The 15,960-nt window shown below is 41.1% G+C and overlaps 1 protein-coding gene across 13 annotated transcripts in view; it reads left to right on the top strand.

The window, feature by feature from the left end:
* The window catches only part of RBFOX1 (RNA binding fox-1 homolog 1), a 1,091,692-nt gene that overhangs the window by 561,874 nt on the left and 513,858 nt on the right, over positions 1–15,960 (top strand). For 5 of the 13 annotated variants that reach the window (XM_085074923.1, XM_085074919.1, XM_085074921.1 and 2 more), the window contains one exon: positions 3,112–3,149. The exons of the other annotated variants lie outside the window; for them this stretch is intronic. The gene's annotated coding sequence lies outside the window, so the exon portion shown is untranslated. The remainder of the gene's footprint in view (positions 1–3,111; positions 3,150–15,960) is intronic. 13 annotated transcript variants of the gene reach the window in all.

Genomic DNA, 15,960 nt, shown 5'->3' with positions numbered 1-15,960 from the left:
TTAAAAGTGATATTTTGGCTACACTGCCACTGCCACTCAGCTTCTGGGCCTTTCTTAGCCAGCTGCACTTGTCTGCTCCCAGCCCTTTTCACCTGCACAGAGTTTCCTGCTCTGTCAGGAAACAGAGTTAAATAGTTTACTTCCTCAAGAAAGGGAATGCACTGGAATTTATTCTTTTTTCCCCTTGCTTTTTGCTTCTATTGCCCCTTTCATAGCATTGCTTCATCCTTAAGTGGTGCTTTGTGTCAGATGAGGGACAATCATTTTTCTGAAGAATGAAGGCTCTCCTTAGCCATCAAACAGTCCTGGGCTTGTTACTCTGTGGAAAGAAAAACCAACAAAAGCTGGGATGAGAAAGAGCTGCTCCATGACAGAAACAACCCATAACTTCCAGTGTGTTTGTCTTGGAGTAAAAGCAATGCTTGCCCTCGACTGAACAAGTAACCTATTGATTCCAGCCCAACCAGTGCACTCTCAAATCCCCACCAGGCTTTTCCCTCTAATGGATATTAATATCTCCAGCTTTTCTCATGTTGCTTTTGAGAAATATTGAGGGTTACAGCCAGTGTAACAAAGAACTGCTTAACAGTTCTGGTATCTTCTGACTTTAAGAGCCACTTTATCAACTTTGCAGTTGTCTGAGGATACTGATTAATTTGCATTCGTGTTATGTAATTTAAAGATAAAATGATTCATGTTTCATCTATTTAAAAAAAAAAAAGAAAATTCTGCAGAGGCTTCCTTCTAGTGTCTGAAGAGGGATTACATAAAGAAATGTGCTACTGAATGCATTTATCAAGTAGAAAAAGACTCCCCTTTTATCTGAGTAGCTTTTCTAAGTGTTTCTGTTTCCTTTTCCCACTGTGTTTTATAGAAATTCGTGAACATCAGGAATATAATTCCTGACATATCACTGGGGAGAGATCTTGAGGGATGAACACTGTTGCCCTTGCACATCAGTGAAAGGCTGGGGATGTTGAGTCTTCAACAAGGCAGCTGTTCCCAAAATGTTCAATCATTCTCATTAAATAAGCTAACAAAAAGGAATTGCTCCAAACAGAGCAGGTATCTCATCTAGTCTCTTCCTTGTTCAGTTTGATTTCTCTTTTCTCATGTATATCTACTGTCATGGTAGTTTTTCAGTTACCACAGAATGATAAATATTGATTAACATGCATATTTCCTAGAAACACATGCATGTATACATGTAAGTACATATATATAAAAGAGAAGGAATCGTATCATAGATAGATATAAAAGAAGGTTATATTACCAAAGTCAAGTGGAAAAGGTTAAATGTCCTCTGCAGGTGATTATCTGTCATGAAAAACAAAAAGGATTTAATTACTCAGGTGTTTATATCAATGTTCAACAGACAATCTTTCCTCTGAACACAATTCCTGAGAGCTCTGTCTCAGTTTGCATTGTTTCTGCTGGCAGATTTAGTTGGTCAAGAACATTCAGCTTTGCTTTTTTGGACAAATCCCTCTGACTTTCTCCCAAACAGTGCCTTATTTTGGTACAGCCTTTGTATTTCTTTGTTCCCCAAAGTTTCAGCAGCCTCCACGTCCTCTTTTACCCCTTTGCTGCCTACTTGTGTTCCCCAAGAAACCTCTTCTTGGCACACTGTGTGTCTCTGCCGAGGCTCACGGGCAGTTTTGTTTTCCAGCTTCTGAACAATGATCAAAGCTGTCACATCACTCTGTTTTATTTCATCCATGTGAAACTTCTTCCTTGCTCTCACCATTCTTTTATCTTTGTTTCAACTACCAGCAGCTCCAAAAGTTAGTTTCACTTTATGAATATGCATCAAGTTTGTGTTTGGCTGCTCTGTTCCAGCAGGACCTTTGTCCATCCATGCTTAAAGCCCTCCAGAAGTTGGGAAGTCAGGGGAAATTTGAATTATTCTCTCCAGTGGCTTTTCCTCACAGAGGCTGAAGGGTCCTGCATCCCTCTGCAGTGCAAGGGTGATTGTGTCTCTCTGAAGTGTTTTCTTCACCTTCTGCCATTCTTGAAACTGCTGCTCAGGGATTTCCTTCACTCAGTGGTTCCACAGGACCACAGTCAGGGCATTCTTCGAGTTCTGTATGTCTGTGTTTTCTCATTGTCTTTGCTTTGGTTATGAAGCTATGCTTTTTGAGCTTGTTCAGTTATCTGGGTGTTTTAAAGCCATTTTAATGTCATTCTCACCACCACACAGAATAACAAGTCTAGTTTTAGTATTGCTCAGTTAGATTATTTTTGGCTGTTTTTTTTAATTCTGCTGAAATTGAGGTTTAATTGGGTCAATATGGTGTCAAAATTTATTATTTTTCAGCAACTTCTTTTTATTTACAAAGTAAGAAGTTGGAAATTCAAGCAATTCAATTTCATAATATTGAAAGATAATCAGTTCTGCTGTGTGTTGAGTGTGTGTGGAAAGAAAAGTTTCATTATTTGATGTTTTGTCTGCAACTGTAAAGCCAGAGGCCAAACATTCATAGGAAAAGCTTTCTAAAACCAGTTTACTTTATTAACTCACAGCTAATATGCAGGGGTTTGATTAGAGTTAAATCACAGAATCATGCAGCCACAGAAAGGTTTGGGTTAGAAGGGATCTTGTTCTACCCTCTGCCATGGCAGGGACACTTTCCACTATCCCAGGTTGCTCCAAGTCCTGTCCAGCCTGGCCTTGGACACTGCCAGGGATCCAGGGGCAGCCACAGCTTCTCTGGGCACCCTGTGCCAGGGCATCACCACCCTCCCAGGGAACAATTCCTTCCCAATATCCCATCCAACCCTGCTCCCTGTCAGTGTGAAACCATTCCCTGTGTCCTGCCACTCCATGCCCTTGTCACAAGTCCTTCTCCAGCTCTCTTACAGGCACTGGAAAACTGCTTTAAGTTCTCCCCAACGCTTTCTAATAATTTGGAAGTTCTGATTTTGCCAGAGCTGTGCCTGTGTTTGTGTGTGACACTCCATGGGGCAGAAAAAGCCAGCTGGGGGTTTGGGATGTGTGGAACAGAAGGGGAAGGGCAGTGAGGGCTTGCTTTAGGCTGGATCATGTGCATTAAACATATCTCTAAAATTCATCTACTCTCCCATTAATGCTGCTGTCCATTGTCATTACAGGACGCCCTGAGCTTTCTCACATAGTGCGTTGAGGTTTGGTGAGTGACACTGCTTTTCTCAGAATATTGCTCCAATCCTTGCTTGCTGAATGCAATCCACAAGCCGTGGGTGTCAGTCTGGAGGAAAAAAATATGTGTCTGAGCAGCAACATTTGTCTCCTTGACGTTTAAAAGAGACAGTTGAGGTAGTGGCTCTCGGTTCAGTTCTCGCTTTTATCCTGCACTTAAACTTCTGATTAAGGTCATGCAGGACACCTTGTCATCTTTGCACCACTTAGCTTGACTTTTATCTGATGCTGAAGAACTCGCTAAGTTGTCTTTGAAGAATAATGTTCTGAGGAAAATGGGTCTAAATGGATATATTGGGTAAAATAAATTCACCTGCAGGCCTGTGGAAAAGCACTGTAAATCTTGCCATGACCCTGTTCACTAAGGAGGTTTGTTGATAGCATTATATTAAATCAGGAGCAGCCGAGGAAGCCATAGAGATATTCAGCAGCAACTGAAGAGGGAGAATTGCACGGCTTGTGGGATTACAGAATATGGAATTTTGTACTTCCAGGTCATTACTTTGAATTCAAATGCACTCCTGGTAGTAATAAAAATCTGTTACCAGATGACAGCTCTCTGTTTCATGTATGAGATGAGCTGAGCTTTTCCCTCCCTCCACCTGGTAATGGACAGATGCCCGCTACAGAAACAGTGTCACCACTGACACTGTCAGCTGCTTTTATTGACATCTCAGGGGGTGGCCAGCAGATAAACACCTCATGGCAGAGTCACCTCTTTGACCTTAGATTAGATTCTTCTTTGGTGTTCAGCAGGGAGCTCTGTGCAGAGAAAAGTTTAACAGATAATGTATTTTCCTCCTTTGGATAGCTTTGTTGAACATTGCTTCAGTGAACAGTAAGTAAAAATTGAGGGCAATTTCTAAATTATTGCTTAGTGTCATAAATACCTTATTAGAGACGTCGTGTTGTTCCTTATTTCATGTGGCACCAAACAGCCTTTCAACAAGGGAGGCATCTGAAAGAAGGTGTAATTAATAAGTATTTTGGCATAGGCTAGCATTACTCTTTCTCCCTTATTCTCTGGGGCTCACCACTGTTGACACCACTGAATAGGAAAGCTAATTTATTCTGGATGTGTAGGTGTTACAGAATGTAGCTGCTTTTGAAGAGAAGATGTAGTGCATTTAACATGTCTGATTTAAAGACAGTCGTCCTTTGGTGCTTGCAGAAGTGAATTCTGTGACAAGTCCCTGTGACTGCTGTGTGACTCATGAAGTGGGAAGTCCTACAGGAGCTCCTACCAAGTGGCTTTTCTCTGTAGACACCAAATCATCTCCCTCATGCCTTCCTGAGGTTTGTTTTGCTCACAGCGTGAGGAAGTTCCATGTGAAGCTCTTGTTACACAGGAATAATGCAAAGAACCCGCAGCCTCGTGATCCCTGAGACAGGGGCTGCTGGGACAATCCTCCTCAGTCTCCAAATCAGTGTGATTGCTGATAACCCAGCTGCCATGGGGAAGAAAGGTGTGGATTTACAGAGGAACACTGTGTGGGTGTGTAAGAGAGGAGGAGGAGCAGTTCCAGGTATAAACACCTCTGTGCCACCCTATGAACACCATTCCCACCTGCAGCCCTGGAGCCAAGCCTTGCCCAAAGGTGCTCCCCAGCCCTTTGCCCGTGGTTCACCATCACAGCAAAGACAGGGAGGTGTCATTTCAAGCCCAACAAATTGATCTTGGTGATTGGAGGTCATTCAGATCCTGTTTGTGAAATGCTGTGGCAGATTGCACTGGACATGAATCCTCCCTCTGGCTGGAGGCAGTGTCAGTAGGGTTTGAGGATGTAGAGAAGGGAAACCTATGGAAAACTCCCTGCAATTATCTAGGGGTTTAAAAGAGAAACAATATTCCTTTTTTTGCTCATGATCTTGATTTTCATCTTAAATGGAAGTGTATTATGCTTTTGTCTGGCTCACATCTGAAATATGCTTCAGAGAAGCAACTCTGCTTCTGCCACTCTTACAGTATAACCTGTTATATGCAGCATTTTTGAAAAAAATGTAATAATTTATAAACAATTATGAAAATCAGTTTATAAACGCAACAGAGGATGTTAATTGCCCTGAAGGCACTAAGGTTAGCCAAAATTTCCAGTGGTTTTGTGGGCTTTTTTGTTAGGAGTTTTTGGTATTATTGCGAGAAGTTTTAAATAGAAATGCTGATAGATTTTTAGCATTGGAACTAATAGGAGCCAATAAAACCAGACTTGGCTCGGAGTGGCAATCTTAATGCTGATGAACATGGCAAACATGCCCAGCTTCCACCTGGGGACAGCTGACACAGATGGCAGAACTGATTTTACCATGTGCTATATGTCTTAATAATTGCCATGCCAATTACTAGAAACTCCAGAGCCTCCTTCTTTGTTCCACTATTGTGGACATTTTGCCTGGTGTATGTTTGCTGCAAACTATCAGATTTCTGTATTTATTTTATGGGAATTGTGGCTTTTCTTCTCCTCCCTCTCCCTGCTCTCGTCCTCTCCCCCTGGACCTGTGCATGTGACTTGTTTTGGGAAAGAAGAACAAATCCTACTCATTTCAGAGGAGGCTTAGCATTGCAGGCAGGGAATTGTTGGAGTGACATTCTAGAAACAAGTAAAGTGTTGCAGATTCCTTAGCAACATTTGAATCCATGTAATATGGACAATTACAGCTTTGAGACCACTGTTTCAGTTTGTAAAGATTTGGATGGACCAGAGATTGTAGCTGACTCCTCCGGGTGAGCTCCTGCAAAACCATTAAAGTCATTGTGTGGAAAAGCAGATGGACTGAACTAATTGAAATCCCAAAACTGTAAACTCTAGAGGGACTCTGCCCCTGTTGCTATCTGGTGTGAACCAGACAAAGAAAGCTTTGAAATTAGGAGTGAAGCATTGCATAAAATATTCTGGGTAAAGTGAGGATATTAAACCATGAAGTTACATGAAACAAAAAGCACACTGATAGCAACAAATAGTGTGTTAATTGGTATTTTTTCTGGGTCTGACAGCGTTATAAGCAGCCAGTGGGTAGTACGAAGTAAACACTGGAGAACAGTGTGAGTTAAATGTTTCTTAGTCCTGGGCTTGTCCTAAATAGCTGGTGCTGTTCTGGGGAAGTTGACTGAGTTGCTATTGCCAGTCAACAGCCTTGTCCCTTCCTCAGTGGAGAATCTCAAATGCTGAACCAGTGTCAGGTTTGCTGTGGTAGCAAAAGTTGTAATCAAATCCCCTCTGCTGGGAGAGAGCTTAACAATGGTTATGGTTGGAGGCTTGAAATGTGAGTGGGCTGCCTCTCGGGGCTCCCAAGGAGCCAGGAAAGTCCTGGAGCTGTGACAATTAAATTAGGACATGAAATCTTTCATAAACCCATAAAACCTCTGCGTCTGAACTCCCCTGGGAGCAAGCAGGCTGTGCTACCCTCAGCCCAGCTCAGAGCAGGGAGGATGTGCAGCACATTTCCCCTCCTAACTCACATTGATTTCACCTGGGGCACTGCCTGTGTCTGAGTGCTGCATTCAGCATTGCTAAAAGTTATGTTTTTAACAGTTACAGGCTTGTCTAGTAAATCTGTGATGCAGCTGGAATTGCTGCATGGAAAATAACCTTCTTACAAGGCAGTTGTAAAATGTTGTTCCTTCCTTGCGAGCACAACATAAACATGCTAATTGCTAAAAGTTTTTAGTCATTTCTATTAAATAGCTGTTCTTCAATTATTTAAGGGTTTTAATGAAAGATATTAGCAAAAAAACCCAGAAAAACCAAACCAAAACCCCCTAAGGTTACCAAAATAGCCTCTCATAGTTTTGTTAGCAACACTTTGCATTTCACTTTTCATGCCAGCTTTCACAACATCAGACTGTGGCACAATTATGAATTTTAAAAGAGGCATCATGATTTTTGACACATTTCCCTCCCTCCCCCCCCCCCCCCCGAATCTTTCCTGTTAGATCACACAGGTTTAACTCTCAATACATTTGAATTACAACATTGGGATGAGCTAATCAACAGCCCATTCTTTTCTACATGCTTTTTGTATTCTTGGAATCACTGTGGTTGGAAAATTCCTCCAACACAGAGTCCCAGCTGTGCCTTGTGCCCACCTTGTCCCCCAGCCCAGAGCACTGAGTGCCACCTGCAGTGTTCCTTGGACACCTGCAGGGATGGAGAGCCAAACCCCCCTGGGCAGCTCCTGCCAGTATTGACAACCCTTTCCAGGGAGAGGAATGTTATTTGAGGGAACAGTAAAAATCATCAGTTGGGCAAAAAAGGGTTTGTTTTTTCCTTTTGTTTCACAGACATCACATTATTTTGCAGTGTGTTGGTTTGTTCCTGTTCATGTACAAGGTTGTTTTGTTTTGTTTTTTAAGAATTCTTGCGGGTGAAGTAGTTGTAAACCAGAGTTAGAACTATTGTTTTAGTCATTTAAAACATGGCTAGAAGGTATGTAGTGGCTAGCTAATTCTTCCTCTTAAATTGGCTTATTCCATTTTATACAGGTTTTTATTGCAACAGTAATAAAAGCGCCACCTACACATTTTGGGTTTTAATCCCAGGAGAATTGTATGTGTTCTACCAGGTTATATGGTTTAAATTCTATCTACCAGGACTTAAAGTATTGTGATAAATATTAAAGCAATAAATTACAGACAACCAGGATATTCATAAATTGTGTTTGGGGGGTTTAAATTAATTCAGAGAATGGTTTAAGTTTTACAAAAACATGGTTTTGGCTACTGAAACAGACTCCAGGTGTGTCTGCTGTGGAGATTGGTCTAGCTGTGGTTAATTAATTTTTTTAATGGGATTATGTTATTTATTAATGTTATTTATGTGGTTAATTTATGTTATGTAATATTCCATGTGGTTTGAAGATGGTTCTGATGAGATTAAAAGTAAGAAAATCAATATCTGTTTTGTTGCTTCATAATTTTTTCTGTTTCAGTAATTTCAGAGAAAATACTAATTTCTTAACAAATATTATTCCAGAGGTGCAGAAAGACTAAATTGTTTCCTTAGCCACAGGGAGCAGATTTGAATTCCTGGCCTGAACAGGTGCTTCAGAAGGTTCCCATGTCTCATTGTGCTTTGCAATGTATTTTGGATGTATATCTACCCTCCCTCTCTATAGAGAAGACTGCTGCATGGGCTGACGTGAGCTGGGGCTCTTTCCAGTGACAGTGATCTAACACAATAGAATTAGGTTTCTAATGGACAATATTATCATAGCAAAAGTCTAACCTAAACAAATGGCATATGTTGCAATATGTCTTTAATCCACCTGTGCTTAATCAAGGAAAATTTGATGAAACAAGGTAAACCCTTACATTACTTGTTTTCATCTTTTTTTTTTTTAATGATTTACTGATCCTCAAAGCTTTTAAAGATGCATATTTGCATTTATTTCAGCTTTAAAATTAAAGTAGTAGCACTAGAGAAGCTCAGGTTGTGAGGATCAGGTTCAGAAACATGTAATGGTTTCATTTTAGCACCTTCACACATGTGGCCTTTCTATGCACATCCAGGCACTAGAAAATCAGACCCAACATATAAGAGACAAAACCCATTTTAACTCCAGCTCTAGGCTGCTTGTTATGGTGCATCACAGCTTTTAAGGCTGCACCAGCAAGGGTGTGGAAGGCATCAGTCTTACAAGTTTTTAAAGTAATCCCATCTTGATAAGGAATTTCTTTTTCCTGGAAATGGAACTATTATTTAAAATTATTTCTTTTTTTCTATTGTGCTGTGTGAGGAGTTTAGAATTTCTCATTTGTCTCTCCAAGACTTTTATTTTGCTTGGCCTTCAGTGCAACACATTAATATTTTCTGGAAGATGTAGACAGAATTCTCTCAAAGCCCTTCATTGTCTTAATTTGAGAGATGGTGGATTTGCTAGATAAGTGAACTCCTCTCCTTTACTGGCTGGTGGGTGTGACAGGTGGCAGGAGATCAGTAATGGCTGCACTGTGCAATTTGATGTGAAGGACATTTAATAATGCTTACAAACATGTCGTCCATTCTCGGAAAATCAGCATCAGTGGCACTAATAGGACAAATCAGAATATCTCAACCAGAGCTGCTTCTGCAGTCCAAAGCAATTTTACAAGGCTTGAATTCAGCATTGTGACAATGGGTCACTCAGTGGGAGAACGGGGATGATTGCACATTGTACAAAAGAAAGCCAAAGTAATGAAAAGCCATCTCCATCAGAGGAAATTTACTGTTTGTTCATGGAGAGAGATGATTTGTTTGATTAATAATAACTCAGGGACACAACTGAGGTGCTGCATACACAGAAGACCTCTCAGTGAAGTAATAGGAAAAAGGCATTTTAGAAAAGAGCTGTTTTGGATACAGGGAAGTGACAATAATTGCCTGCTTACGAATACTGCAGAAGTACTTGAGAACTTCTGAGCCATGATTGACTATGATTTACATGCTTCATGTGTCCTAGTGAGCTTCTGATTGCCGGGGCTTTTATTGCTTCTTAAAATGGAAATGTTGGTCTTTTAAAAGATGAGAGTTTGAAACCCTAAATCAATTGTGTGTTAGAGGGTTGCTTTGGGTTTGGGATTTTTCTCTTTGCTTGTTTTCTAAGATATCCCTTACATGACAAAACAAAGAGTACAGAGAAAGTAATAAGCTAGCAGATTTGACTTCAATTGAAGTTGTAAGCAGAGAAATCAGACTCAGATTAGGGGGCCTTTTAAAGTTAATCAAGAAGAGAACTTTGTAATTGTGCAGGTGATGTGTGCTTGCAGTTGCACTATGTTCTCAAGTCTATGGGATAACCATGAGCATTACATGGATATTGGAGCTCAGGATACCTATTGTCCCCATGGGATTACAGTCCATCTGCCTTTCAGCACTTACATCTTTTCCAGAACAATCTTCAGGAATATTATACAGAGTGAAAGAGATTAATTTAGGTGGGCTTTGCCCTTCTTTCAAGATGAGAGGAGGTGCAGAGTGTCACTTGGATTTTGAGATCAGCTGATAACATGCCCAGAAGAGAACACTCTAAACAATATTCCCTTGGTCAGCAGGTGCCAGGCTGAATATTTAATACTCTGTATAATATCTAATCTATACTCTAATAATTTCTTGACCATTCAGACTTGTTGAGTAATTCCTAAAGGATCCTTGGGTGTTTCATGGCAGAGAGCTGTGCTGGCTCCCTCTGCTAAGGGAAAGGTTTTCTTTCTCTTTTGGCACTTGTGATACCAATTCTCCAGCTGCATTATCTCTAGGGAAGCTCTTTTCTCTCCAAAGGTTTTGTTTTTTTTGTTGTTGGGTTTTTCTTTGTTTGTTTTTTGTTTTTTGTTTTTTTTTTGTTTTTTTTTAATTGTACTGGCATTTTAGAATAGTTCTGTGATCCAGCAGTGCTGGCTGAGGAAGGCTGCTCCTTCTGGGAAGGTGCTTTTTGGAAATTGAGGTACTGTGTTCTCATTATTAACCCAAGGTGCATCAGTGCAAATAAACTTGAGCCTTCACTATAGTTAAAAATATTTATAGTGGTTAGAGCAAAAAGTTATAAAAGGGAAACAAGAAGAGAAACATTGCTAATTTGCTCATTTTGGGGCTGGAATGTTATTAAATTGCTGAGTTAATTTAACTGCAGTTGGGATAAAGGATCTGTTCCCTGAACTTTCCCTCACTTCTTGGGACTAAGAGAGGTGAGATTAGAGGCCCAAACACGTTTTCAGTACAAGGTGACCAAGCTTTTCTTCCTTTTGTGATTGAATAAAACAAACTGAAAATGCTTCATAACTGAAGGTTTTCAGTTTCAAAACTGCGGCTTGAATTTGTTGCCCTCTGTGGCTTAAAGGGGTGTTCTCTGTCCTTTGCAAAAAGCATAATCTGATTTTGAAAATCAGTTGAGAAATACACTGATGGTATTTAAGTATTCTCCTAAATTCGCTTGTGAACTTTGCAATTAGAATTTAATGTGACAAGAATGTATTTGCATGCATGCTTTCACACACAGAATGAAAACATCTCCATAAATTAAGAGTTGTGGTAAATCCCATGGTAACCTGACAGAACAGAGGGGGAAAAGACAGTTTTAAAACAATTCTGTAAAAAATGAGATTTTCAAACTGCTATTTTATTTAGGATACGTTTTGATAGTTACATAGTCTGATTTTTTTGTCATTGGGCATTGAAAAATTGATGGAAAAAATTATTTACAGTGTTGCTCTCATAAACCCAGTCTTTTTATGAGCATGATCTCATCCTGTGATAAATACTAAGCACAAATAATCCTGCAGCTGCAATTCCTTATTAGCCCTCCTAATCGTGCATGGTTTATGATATGTGAGCATTAGATTTACTGCAGGCTGGATTCAGGAGGTTTCCATACCAGCTTCCCCACCCCTCTCCTGAGGTGTCTTTTTTCTGTGTGTGATGTGCTTGGCTGTCAGGTTTGTGAAAAGAATGGTAGTAGCAAGGAGAAAACACATGTACTGAGGTGGTGTTTTCTGTGAAAGCTGAGCAGGAGCTGTGTCTCAGAAGCCTGGCACGTACTGGGGAGGTCAGGCAGGAAAAAGCTGTGTTTTTTCCATGGTTTCACCACAATCCACACCAACAAGTGCATATCATTTCGAGAACTAGAGGAGGAGTGTTGCTCTGTAATTCATGAGGTGTAAGTTTTAATTATTGCAGTGACCTTTCTGGCTGTCCTTGTCTTTCTGCTTATGCACTGAACTGTGCATTAGACTCCCTGACTGGAAAGTCAAATGGTTCTGTGACTTGTGGGAGAGCAGAGATGCCAGAGCAGGTTCAGCAGTGCTGAGTGTATTCCTCAGTGGGAACAGAACTCGGAGTGGAACAAAGATCAGCTCCTCACAGGAGGACCCTCTGTGCTTTTGGTTTCCTCAGGAGGGCTTTTGGAGTTTATCCTTTCAGCTCCCAAAAAAGTCTTCATGTTGACTCAAGTGAATGTGGATTTTGGTTGCATCCTTGTATTGGTCATTGAAATGCCTCTTTGCCCCCTGCTCTGGTTGCTTGTCCAGCTATAGACCTGTGCATGGAGGAGAGGAATCCTCCTGCATGGAAACAAGAGCTTTGGCAGGAGGAGGCATTTTATCACTTAGTGTGGGAGCTGACAAGGCAGGACTCAAGAACAGCCACAAAACCACAGACAAAACGCAAAGATGAAATTTGGTTTTGTTCTGTGGCAGCCCAGGGGATTCCCAAGGCAGGCCAGACACACAGGTGGGCAGGCAGGTCCTTGCTGCAGCAGCACTGACCCTGCACTGTCACCTGTGTCCCAGGGACTCTCACAGGTGGAGCTGTGCTCTTCCCCACAGCAGGGCAGGAATCCCAGGTGTGTTGGAAGGGTCTAGCCAGGCCTGTGCTGTCTAAACACAGATGTTCTGCTTGTCAAGCACTCAAGACTAAGCAACAATTAATGTGATGTATGTGTTCTTCTACAGCCCAGCTGCAAGTCACTTGAACGTGTCTGAAATCCTCCTCACCTGTCCTCCCTTTATTTTCCTACACCTATTAAAAGTGATTATGCAAAACACACTTTTTCTGCTCCTCCAGCAAATTCCTGTCTTGCATTTTCACCTCCAGTTTATCAAAAACACGCCATGTGCAAAATGTCCCTTTATTAGATGTGTGAGGAGAAGAGCTGCCAGTGATTAGATTGGCTGTTCACCCTCTCTCTGCTGGTCCAGCATAACCAACACTTGCTTCCTGAACGTTAGCCAAAAATTATCTCCCCTCCAGCTGGATAGGGATGTTTCATCATCTTTAAGAGCTGAGGTGACCATTATGTTGTTATTGTTAGGCAATTATTTCCTGTTCTCATACAAATTTACCCTCTGACCAGCTCTGGCTGTGCTGTGTCTGGCACAGGAGCCAGTGCAGACTAATCAAGGCTTGTGAGAGCACTGTCACCTTAATGCAATTTGTGCCTGCTGCCCCTGCTGCCTTTGCCATGCTCCTGCTCATGGAAGGCATCTGTCATCTTTATCAAGGCTTCCTATCCCTAGCTGATTGCCTTGCCTGCAAAAGGGGAAAATACTGAAACCCCAGTGGCTGTCCCAGAGTGGAAAGGAGCATGGTTTTACATTCCCCTTGTTGGTTGGGGGCTCAGTGCTGCTCTGTGCATTTGCTCCTGGCTGAGGCACAGGAAGTTGGAGAGGTGCAGGTGGAACTGAGGCTGTTTAGAGGACCAGGCTGGTCCTTTATTAATTAGCTAAATGTACACAGAAGATGGAGCACTTCCATGGAAGTGCAGTGGAAGGATAATGGACACAGGAAATTCTTTCCAGGCATTAGGAAAAAACTGTTGACAAGGAGGTTACCTAAACCCCAGAGCAATGGTCTGGAGAGGCTGTGGAGTCTCTGCTTGTGGATGCATTGCTAGAGTGATGAGTTTTTTTTAAAAAGACACTGTTCTTCTGCTCAGAAATACATTATGAGTGATTTTTCCTGTAAAGATTTGTATAGATATTTAAGTACCTGTAAATAAGCATCTTGTGTCAGAGGTAGGTTAGCCATACCTGATTTTTAGAAATTAAACAGGTGTGGGGAACAGAGGCCAGTTTGTCTTTGAAGCCCCAGGAGTGAGCCCAAGGAGGGATGAGGCAGTGAGCTGGATGGGTCACTGCTCTGAGCCAACACTTCAAAGCACAAGCTCTGCTCAGACAAGTGACTGACTGAGTGTAAAACTGTTCTGTGTTTAGTGGCTGATCTCAGTGCTGTGCTTTAGAACTCTATTTCTCATACAAGTTTCCAAATTTTATTTTTATCCTGAAGTAGATTGGAAAGCTTTTCTCCCCCCTGCCAGCCCACTCCTCCTCCCAGCATCACTACCTTATGTTAGAAATGGTGCCACCAATGGATGAGACTGTAGGGAGATCACCCTGTGAGAATTCAGTCTTGTCTGCCCTGTTACGTGACATGGAACATTTATTTTGAGCCCTGAAAACCATAATATTAATCTCACACAGAGTTGAGATTTTCAAAATGCCTGTTTGTACTGGTGAGCAGCTGATTTTTCTTTTCTTTTTTAACATTTCAGCTGTATTCATTTAATTCTTTTTTTACTATTTCCTAACTCTCCTGCTTTCCTCCTCTTCCATTTTCTAACACTGTTATGTAGATAAAGATTTATAACATGTAAGCTTAATAGCACTAAACACTTGTTTAATTGGTAGAGATTTGGGAGGAGGCCCAGACTAATTAACAACAATTTCTACTCTATTGCCAGTGTTTAATGGATCTTAGGACCAAATCTTTTTGGAACTAAAGTTATACTGAAGGCATGTTGAAAATAGGAAATAAAATCATATATGGCCACCTTGACAAACCATCTGTTCTCAGAATAATGCATGTTTTTTCATAAGTAACGAGACAGATATGCAGTATAAACAGTGATTTTCCCCTTTGAAGCATTTATTTATAACTACATAAACCCTCCTGGAATTCTCTCCAAGTATATACAGACACCTCGAATTTCACTTATTCTCTTCCTTAAGAATTGAATATTTAGTAAATAATGACTAATTTTACTACAGGAAATCCCAAGAGTGATCTTTAATAAAGCTCATAACTGGTTGTTTATAGAAATAGAAAAGCTAGAAAGATGTGATCAAACTCTATATAAATACTTAGTAAAACATCTAAAAGACCCCAGAAGAGGAAGGGATGATTAGAGTACCAGCAGGAAGATATTGAAGTTCAAGTGTATGAAGGCTGTGGTGCTCTGCAGCTATTCCAGGTCTCTGTGGTGCCCCCAGAGAAGGATCCTGCTCAGGAAAGCCTCAGTGGGCAGCAGAGGATGCCCAGCCTGGCAGAGCTCATTTCCACACACTGAAACCCAGATCAGGTGAATCCATTCTGTAAGAAAAACAGTTCAGCATCTTGAGGCTCATTTTCTACAAAGGCTTTGAAGGAACAAGAACACGAAGGAAGTTTTGTGTCATCAGAATTTTCTGCCTTTGGAGCCTTTTTATTGCTTGGCTTCCATTTCATCAACGGAGCTGATATTAGTGGAATTCTCACCTTCCTCAGAGTGTCTGCTTGAACTTTTGTTGGGTTAGCACCCCAGTGCCCTGCTATTAAACTATGTTGCCCTGTGATTTAATTCCCTATTTCTCAACGTTTCTCTCCCTTCCTCTTTGCTCTCAGCTCAGCAGTGTCTCAGCCAGCTGTGATTTTGTATTCCCCTTGCCACTCTGGTGCATTTCTGCTCAGAAATCCAACCTGGAGTTGCCATTGTCTGCTTTTCAGGGTTATTTTTTAAACCAAGGTGCTCTGCTCCCAGCCCTCTGGAGTGTGAAGCTGTCAGGGGAATGTGGGCTGAAGTGGCCTGTCACTAGATGCCAATGCAAATCCTTTGTTGTTAATCTTCGGGTAAGAAAAGAGAAAATTGGAATTACTTGACAGGATTCCACTGAAATCTTTGGCATTGGATGCCTTGCAGCTCCCACTAGTGTTTGAAATTTTGTTCCTCTGGCACTCACCAGACAATGTTTCCTTTCAAGTAAACTATCTAAAATTTCTGATGTATTTCTATACAATGATTTTCTTTTTTCCTAAATTAAAGTATCAAATACAGTCAAGCATTTGGACAGGGTAGCTGGAGAGGTGGTGGAATTCCTGTTTAGGGTTCTTTTTAAGGAAAAAGTCAGTAAGAATGGATGGCTGCTATATGTTGGATGCAACTTCAGAAATACATTGTCCAGAGCACTTCCTGGCAGAACTGAGATTTGGTTATTTTTTTCTTCCAAATGAATGCTTTATTCCTGTTTGTGGAAATCTAAATTGTGCTTTCTTAGGGAAGAA

This window comes from Lichenostomus cassidix, chromosome 14, assembly GCF_008360975.1.
Source record: "Lichenostomus cassidix isolate B80296 chromosome 14, HeHo_3.0, whole genome shotgun sequence".
Taxonomy (NCBI): domain Eukaryota; kingdom Metazoa; phylum Chordata; class Aves; order Passeriformes; family Meliphagidae; genus Lichenostomus; species Lichenostomus cassidix.
The sequence above is the reverse complement of the archived record's forward strand: the minus strand, read 5'-3'. Positions and strand labels throughout refer to the sequence as shown.